Source organism: Triticum urartu, chromosome 6 (assembly GCF_003073215.2).
Source record: "Triticum urartu cultivar G1812 chromosome 6, Tu2.1, whole genome shotgun sequence".
Taxonomy (NCBI): domain Eukaryota; kingdom Viridiplantae; phylum Streptophyta; class Magnoliopsida; order Poales; family Poaceae; genus Triticum; species Triticum urartu.
The window spans coordinates 411,420,523-411,429,858 of NC_053027.1; positions in this window are offsets into that span (position 1 = coordinate 411,420,523).

Here is a 9,336-nt window from a genome sequence, read left to right on the forward strand (position 1 = left end):
AGTAGCTTCTCCATGCACGGAAAGAATGTAAGGAATCCAACAACTTGATCCAGATTGGGGCTGATATATTTTATTGCCAAGATCTTCATTGGACGCATAGACTGGGTCAAGCTTGTGGGAATCATTTCCTGGATGACAGTCATACATACATCAAGAATAAATTTAAAAATGTGAACTTCAAGAAGACAGAGAATAACATGAGCATTGTACCTAAACGATTACGGATCCAATAAAGAGTTCGGAGAATTTGGCAGACGAGTACACCAACACTGTCAATTTGGCGCGTCAATGGCCCTGATTTTTGTTGGACCTTCTAGATCAGATACAAGCAATCTCTGAAGGAAAGGCACATTCTCAATGACCATAACGTGGAACAGCTGGAGTGATCTCTTCCCAATTGATGTCTTGTTGCACGGCCAGCAAGACACATAACCATCAGAGATTCGTCGAGGCGATGTGGAGGCTAATGAACCCGTGGATCTGCTGAAGACAAAGGTACTCGAGGGCAGTACAGCTGCGGAGCAGGTGGTCCATAGCCTTCTTCGAGATGCCAACGTCGAAGAGGTCGAGCTGCTTGAGTTGAGGGAGAAGAAGGGTGAGCGCGACATTAATCTGGGGAAGATAGCAGGAGCTGAAGCTAGCGCGGCGCAACGTTGGCGTGAGGCGGAGCGCGGATGGCGGCAGAGAGCGACATCGTCTATCTTCAAAGCCGAGCACCTTGAGCTCACCTAGGGTGGGGGATAAGACCACTTGTCGAACTTGGCTTGGACCTTGCAGTTGGTACTGAACGTGTGGATGCCAAGGCATCCGGCTGGCCTAGGGTGCGATGAAAGGATCTTGGAGACTGCGGCCATGCGTTTGAAATCCCCATCGCAGAGGCAGCTGTCGACAGTGAGGTTGAGGGGGACGTGGCGCCAGAGGGGGCGCCACCGCCGGTAGAGTAGGGTGGTCCGCACGGCAGATTTGGGGGGAGGAGGCCGATGATGATGAGCAGCATGTCGTCGGGGAGGCTGCTGATGAAGTCCAGGCTCGCCGGATGCGGTTTTGGCTCGAGCCACCTCCGCTTGTTGGCTGCCTCGCCGTCCATCTCAGCTGGTGGCAACGCAGGTGTACACATGTGTTGGTGTGTGTTGTGTGTTGTGTGCTTGGTCTGCGTGAGTGCGTCCTTCTGTGCATGCCGCTGCGCAGTGGTGAAGTGTGCACGAGTGTGTCCATCACGCGGAAGAAGTGTGCCCTCAATTTACTAGCGTGCGGGATGCTACCCCGAGTGATTTCAACTTTGTTTACTTCACCGCGTGTCAGATGGGCCTCTAGTTTACTTATTTTCACCCACTGCCACATGGGCCAGCACACGAAGATAGAGAACATGAGCTGACAAGGCAGCATGTGGACTGGTTGACCGGTGAAGTGAACATACAGAGCTATGCACTGACACAGTGACCGTATAATCCCTCGTTATAGAGAGTTCGAGTGAGAGGGGAGGCCCGTGAGAGATAGCAGAGAGAGAGAAAGAGCTACTCCCTCCGTTCGGTAATGTAGTGCCTACATTTTTTTAAAAGTCAATCTTTTGACCTTTGACCAAGTTTATAAAGAAATTACTTATATCTACAATACCAAAGATAAATGATAGTATGAAGTAAGTACATGTTGTGATGAATCTAATGATCGTTCCAGATGTAAATGTTTTTCTCCACATATACCTGGTCAAACTTTTCTGAAGTTTGACTTTTCAAAACATCCATATGCTGATGGATGTGAGAGACTACCTAACTAGAGAGAGAGTGTGTGTGCGTGAAATAGAAAGAGTGACTAAAAACGTGTGTGTGCGTGTGTGAAAGAGACATGGACAACACACGATAAAAGTAGAGAAAAAGCATGTGTGTCTTATGAAAACATATCACACATGCATCTTCGATACTGGAAGCAAGGTGAAGAGATAGTGTGTGGTTGTTTGCAACCGAGAGAGAAATACCCCTAGCATGTGGCCAAGAGGGGTCTGACAAACAAGGGAGAGAGGTCGAGAGAGACGTACGGAGAAAATGCAGACATGGGGAGGAGAGAGTGTATGTTTTTCATAGAGAGATACCCTAGAGATCGTGATGGGACTACATGGGTGGGAGATCGAGTGACAAGGTGTGTGCGCGATAGAAGATACCATGAGAGATATCGAGATAGACGTATGAATGGAAGGAGACAGTACATGTGTTCTTGATGGCTAGTGAGAGATAGTCATACTTAGGGGGGGAGTGCGTGTGCCTATGATGGAGTGAGGGATTATGGTACTTAGGGGGGTGCGTGTCACATAGAGAGAGAACAAGGGAGAAGAGTGCTAGATGGGTCTATGTAGCGCGAGCGAGACATGTGTATGCGCCTCGATAAGGCTAAGTGGTGCGTCAGATAGCTGAGAGGGGGAAAGAGATATTCCATCCGCTTGATGATGGAGTGCATATAAATTTTTTAGAAGTCGAACTTTGGAAACTTTGACCAGGTTTATGCAAATATTATTTATATCTACAATACCAAAGATACATCATACGAAACTACATCTCATGATCAATCTAATGGTATATGTTTTCCATTCTAGATGTAAATGTTTTTCTCCACGTACATGGTCAAACTTTGTGATGTTTGACTTTTCAATAAATCTATATGCTATGGACTGAAGAGAGTGCCTAAGTCGAGAGAGATCAAGTGCGTGTGAAGGAGAATGAGTGAGTGTGCAAAAAGAGTATGTGTGTGAAAGAGAAAGGGACAACAAACGATAAATTAGAGAGAGATATATAGAGAGAGTGTGTGTGTTTGTTTCTTATGCAAACATATCAGGCATGCATCTCCGAGATAGAAAAGCGAGGTGAGGAGATACATGAAGATAGCTAGTGCGTGATTGTTTTCAACAGAGAGAGACACCCCTATAGCACATGTCCAATAGAGGTCTTGCCAACAAGGAACAAATGTCGAGAGGGATGCATGGAGAAGATGGATGCATGGGGAGGGAGAGAGGGCGTGTTTGTGATAGAGAGATCCCCTCGAGATCGTGAGGGGACTATATGGGTGGGAGATCGAAGGACGATGTGTGTGTGCGATATAAAGATGCCCCGAGAGAAATTGAGATAGACCATGCACAAGTTTGTGATGGAGACTAAGAATTAGCTAGTCATATACATATAGGGGGGGACTGCGTGTGCCTACAATTGAGTGAGAGACCATCATACTTGGCTAGGCATGAGATTGTGTGTGTGTGCGTGTGAGATGGAGAGAGAATGAGGGAGAGAGATAGAGTTTTAGATGGGTCTATCGATTGCGAGTGAGATATGCATGTGTATATGTGACCCAGGGAAATGGACAATTTGAGAGAGAGGAAAGAGCTCCAAGATGGTAGAGTGGTGCATGAGAGACTTGCGGGCAACGAGCCAGGAAATTTGTGTGCGTACGATGAGTGCACCCAAGATATTTAGCTTGGACTAGAGTCATACATAGTGTGCGAGAGAGACTTATACATGGAGTATAAATGCATGCGAACTGGAAAGACCCCCCCCCCCACACACACAAAGAGAGAGAGAGAGAGAGAGAGAGAGGAGAGAGAGATACAGAGAGAGGGAGAGGGACCAACAAGGTTTGTGTGTTGGATGCGTGCGATAGAATTGAAGATTGTCGGTCAGAGAGAGAGCAGGAGTCAGGGAGAGGGGGAGGTCGCATTTTATGTATCAAAGACTGATATAAACCATGTTATGATATAAACTTGCATTCAAATATTTAAATTGGAGAACATGTTGTCTGCAATCCACACATGAACGGAGATATGCGTATCAAACAAGTTCATTAATTTGACTTTCAACATGTTCATGGAGTACTATAATACTGTACAACATGCTACTCGATTGAGGTGTTCAATTTTGGATTTAGTTCACTATTTTGACTTGGTGAACGAGCTATTTCATTTTGGGTTTGATTCCCGTTTTTGAGTGGGTCAACTATTTGTCATATAGTAAATCGTTAGCAACGAGCATGTAAAAACATATTACTCCCGAGCATCATCTCTCCATCTAAAAAAGAAGTGGCAGGCTAATATTTCAAAATTTGATTCAAATCGACTTGGTAAGGTAGACGTGGATGCTCGCTCTCCCAAAATTTGATCGAACCGTTAAACACCCTTTGCTCGGTGGAATTTGCCCGAGCAAATAAATGGGAGACGTGAAATTACCGGCCTATGTGGGACACGCATCAATTGGCCCGCTGTACATCGAGGGTAGGTTCGTAACTTCATCCAAGCGCGCCTTCTCCTCGGCCGAAATGACATGTGACGAATAATTCATAAACCATGGGCGGCAAAACACCCTCTCCTCGCCCAAAATCGCACGCACTGACTATTTCAAAACACACCCTCCTCGCCTGAAATAGCTCACGTCCACTATTTCAAAACACGCCCTCCTCGCCCGAAATCGCTCGCGCCCACTATTTCAAAACACACCCTCCTCGCCTGAAATCGCTCGCGCTTACTATTTGGGAGAAGCCAAGTTACTCTACTATCCCCGACCCTCAGTACACAAACCCAAGCCGAGAAGCCTAAAGGCAAGGGTAGAACTGTAACCCCCACCCCCCACACACATTTCAGACAAAATGCGTCCATAAGACATGGTCCCCCCTCCCAATTCCCCATTCATACCTCGTGGGCGCCAAATCACCTTCTCCCCGGAAGCTCCCTTCTCCTCAGGTGCAAAACCTCAGCCCCTCCTCCATGGCGCCCCCACTGCACCAAATTCACCGCCACCATCCTCCCCAATGCCAGAGACACTATCAGTTTTCCGTCGTCCACTGGGCCGTGTGCCTCTTACTCCGTGCTACTGGAGCTGCCTCGACGACGGCCGCGTGAACCGTACTGGAGCCGATTTACCCCCGCTGTTGTGCACGGCGCCGGAGCGGCTCCAACTTCGGATCCGTCCAGGGCCCCGGTGCTGCTTCCCCGTAGCTGTCGACTGTCGCAACATCTCTGCTTTCCTGCCACTGGTAGCCACCGCAACCGCGTCGACCTCACTGACTCGGCAGCTGGAGCTGCCTACTTCATCGGGCCGCAAGATAGTTTGTACCCTCATCTCAAATCACTTTATTTAGGCATCAGTTGTTTGAATTGTTATTCTGGGCCAATCGATTCCCAATGGAAGCAGCACCCCTCGAGGCGGCGGAGCTCCTAAGCTGCCGATTGGCCGGTGTCTAACGTAAGGGTGCGGAGCGCAAGTTCACCGCAGAAGTAGTGCTTAGATGGATATGTTAGAGTTGCTTGGGTTGAAGGTACTGCCGCCGTCAGATCTGGATGACGGCAAGTCTTTGTGGATTGGCCGGGGGCGGCGCAACCACGGAAGTGCGGTGGGGCGGGGAGCGGGGTTTTGGTCGGAGCTCTCGCAGCCACGGACGGTGGAGGCAGGCTACTCTACTGGTTGTCGCTGGCTCTTCCGGAAAGATTCCGAATAGTGTCAGTCGGGAGGCATAAGGCGGTTATCAGGCCATCCGGCGTAGATCAGACAATACCAAAATAAAACAAAATCGGGTGACCCCAATTTAGTCTTCAGTCAACAGATGTGTGACCACTCTCGTACCTTGCTGTTGATCTCTTAGGGTATTTCTTCAGATCAAAGATATGTGTCGTTCTTAACATTATGCGTTTTTTTGCATCTTCAGCCACACCATCTTCCGACTCACCGCAACTGCTCCTGCAAGGGAAGCATAGACCAGAAGGGAGCTATAGTCCCCACTCAACAGTTCCCTGCATCGAATGCACGTGCCCGACATGGACAACCACAACAACTGCAGGGTCATCGACAAGTCCGCACATGATGCTCACTCCTATGGATGGTGGCCAGATAGGTTGTACCCTCATCTTACTTGTGTGGAACATTTATGGCTTTGTTATTCATCTAAGCATGGAAAATAGATTATCACATTTCACTGTATATTCCTGTTGATCTCTTACGGGTCTTGTTCAGGAGTTAACGTTGTTCCATAGTTCAGCTAAGAGACTTGTTCTTTAGGTAACGTTGTTTCATAGTTATCATCCATCAGCCAATGCTATCCCACAGGCTGGTGATTATAGTATTATACCACTTCTAGTATTACCTATGTTGTTCTTTAATACTTTTGTGTGCCATCTAGTTAATCTTGAGTACAAATGATACATATTCTAAAGCTTTCATCTGTGTTCTCCCTTTAGTTTTTGAGACCTGTTGCTGCTAGTTAACCCCAGTTCTACTATTTATATCATCTCCTACATGCACTCATTACATAAATCTAACTACTAGTTGTCTTCCATGCATGTCATATATAATTGCACACACTAATTTATCCACAAGAACCTCACGGAGCAATGTAACGGCCAACAAACTTGACGTCAATGGTACCCAATATGATGGAACATGTAAAGGCAGTTCTTCAAAAGACTTGCAGAAAGATGATGAATCCTATTCACCCCACAAGGTCCTTGCTCTAACTTGGCCCGTGATATGGGTACAACATGCATATAATGTCCGGGAGCGCATCTACTCTGTTGCAATGCCTTGTGCTTAGCCTGCTAATCATGCATGTAAATATGTCATGCCTTCCTGTTTTTCAGTACCTATTCCATTCATGATAACATGTTTTCAAATTCAAGTAATGTCATTCTACTCTATCACAATGCCATCTGCTTAGTTTGGACATCATGCTTCTGAATATCTTATGCATTGTTATTCATCAGTATGTACTTCATCTGTCTACCATACCATGTTCTTTTTTTACATTGAAGTGATGTTCTAGTTGTTGGAAATATGCCCTAGAGGCAATAATAAATTAGTTATTATTATATTTCCTTGTTCATGATAATCGTTTATTATCCATGCTATAATTGTATTGATAGGAAACTCAGATACATGTGTGGATACATAGACAACACCATGTCCCTAGTAAGCCTCTAGTTGACTAGCTCGTTGATCAATAGATGGTTACGATTTCCTGACCATGGACATTGGATGTCGTTGATAACGGGATCACATCATTAGGAGAATGATGTGATGGACAAGACCCAATCCTAAGCTTAGCTCAAAGCTCGTGTAGTTCGTATGCTAAAGCTTTTCTAATGTCAAGTATCATTTCCTTAGACCATGAGATTGTGCAACTCCCGGATACCGTAGGAGTGCTTTGGGTGTGCCAAACGTCACAACGTAACTGGGTGGCTATAAAGGTACATTGCAGGTATCTCCGAAAGTGTCTGTTGGGTTGGCACGAATCGAGACTGGGATTTGTCACTCCGTGTAAACGGAGAGGTATCTCTGGGCCCACTCGGTAGGACATCATCATAATGTGCACAATGTGATCAAAGAGTTGATCACGGGATGATGTGTTACGGAACGAGTAAAGAGACTTGCCGGTAACGAGATTGAACAAGGTATCGGGATACCGATGATCGAATCTCGGGCAAGTATCGTACCGCTAGACAAAGGGAATTGTATACGGGATTGATTAAGTCCTTGACATCGTGGTTCATCCGATGAGATCATCGTGGAACATGTGGGAGCCAACATGGGTATCCAGATCCCGCTGTTGGTTATTGACCGGAGAACGTCTCGGCCATGTCTGCATGCTTCCCGAACCCATAGGGTCTACACACTTAAGGTTCGGTGACGCTAGGGTTATAGAGATATTAGTATGCTATCACCCGAAAGTTGTTCGGAGTCCCGGATGAGATCCCGGACGTCACGAGGAGTTCTGGAATGGTCCGGAGGTAAAGAATTATATATAGGAAGTGCTATTTCGGCCATCGGGACAAGTTTCGGGGTCACCGGTATTGTACCGGGACCACCGAAAGGGTCCCGGGGGTCCACCGGGTGGGGCCACCTGCCCCGGGGGGCCACATGGGCTGTAGGGGGTGCCCCTTGGCCTACATGGGCCAAGGGCACCAGCCCCAAGAGGCCCATGCGCCAAGAGAAGAGAAAAAGGGGAGAGTCCTAAAGGGGGAAGGCACCTCCGAGGTGCCTTGGGGAGGATGGACTCCTCCCCCCCTTGGCCGCACCCTTCCTTGGAGGAAGGGGCAAGGGCTGCGCCTCCCCCCTCTCCCTTGGCCCTTTATATAGTGGGGAAAAGGAGGAGCAACCAAACCTAAGGCCTGGCGCCTCCCTCTCCCTCCCGTGACACATCTCCCTCCTCCCGCAGCGCTTAGCGAAGCACTGTTGGAATCCCGCTACTTCCACCACGCCATCGTGCTGCTGGATCTCCATCAACCTCTCCCTCCTCCTTGCTGGATCAAGGCGTGGGAGACGTCTCCGTTCCGTACGTGTGTTGAACGCGGAGGTGCCGTCCGTTCGGCGCTAGGATCATCGGTGATTTGAATCACGACGAGTACGACTCCATCAACACCGTTCTCTTGAACGCTTCCGCGCGTGATCTACAAGGGTATGTAGATCCAATCCTCCCTTGTTGCTGGATGACTCCATAGATTGATCTTGGTGACACGTAGGAAAATTTTGAATTTATGCTACGTTCCCCAACACTAGTGGTCTGTTGCACTGCCATCTTAGTTTCCCAATCATACACGCATATGTTGCCTTAGTGTTTTTCTATATGTATTCTGCTAGCATACAGTTTTACATTCAAGTAGTGTTTTTTGCATGGTTTTCCTATCGTATCCCTAGATCTTACATCATACTCCCTCCGCCTGGATTACATGTCGCAGAAATGGATAAAAATGGATGTATCTAGAACTGAAATACGCCTAGACCCATCCATTTATTTCCGGATGGAGGGAATACATGTCAATATGTCATTCCTTTCTATTCTTCAGTACCTATTCCATCTCTGTTGTAGCATGTTTTATAATTGAAGCACCATTCTTCTATATAAGGCATGCAAGGGGAAGACGGCTATGTTAGAATCTGAGCGTTACAAACCAGGTCTTTGCAAAAGATCCAAATGCCAGGAGATAGTAAACCAACTCCAGTTTTGATAGATACTGCTCCAGCACAGAGAAACCCAACTCCTACTGATAATAAGTAGATTCCAGTGGCCAAAGAACTAGTCCGCTCGAGTCCTGCAAAAATATGTCAACTCCATTCTAAGAAGCGTGTGTGTATCCTCGCATCATGAAATTTTATAGCATTTTGATCATATTTTCTACATGTTTCTTACCCATCTCTCTTTTAGAAAATAAGGTTAAACGATAGAAGACTTACTGCACTGGGATCGTATTCGAGGAAAGTATCTTGAGGGAATTCTCTGTGCTCCAATGCTGATGTAAGTACCTGTTGTATATCACTATATTTTTACATCAGCATGTATTTTGTCAATCAGCGTGAATCCAACCTTTATCTGATCTAA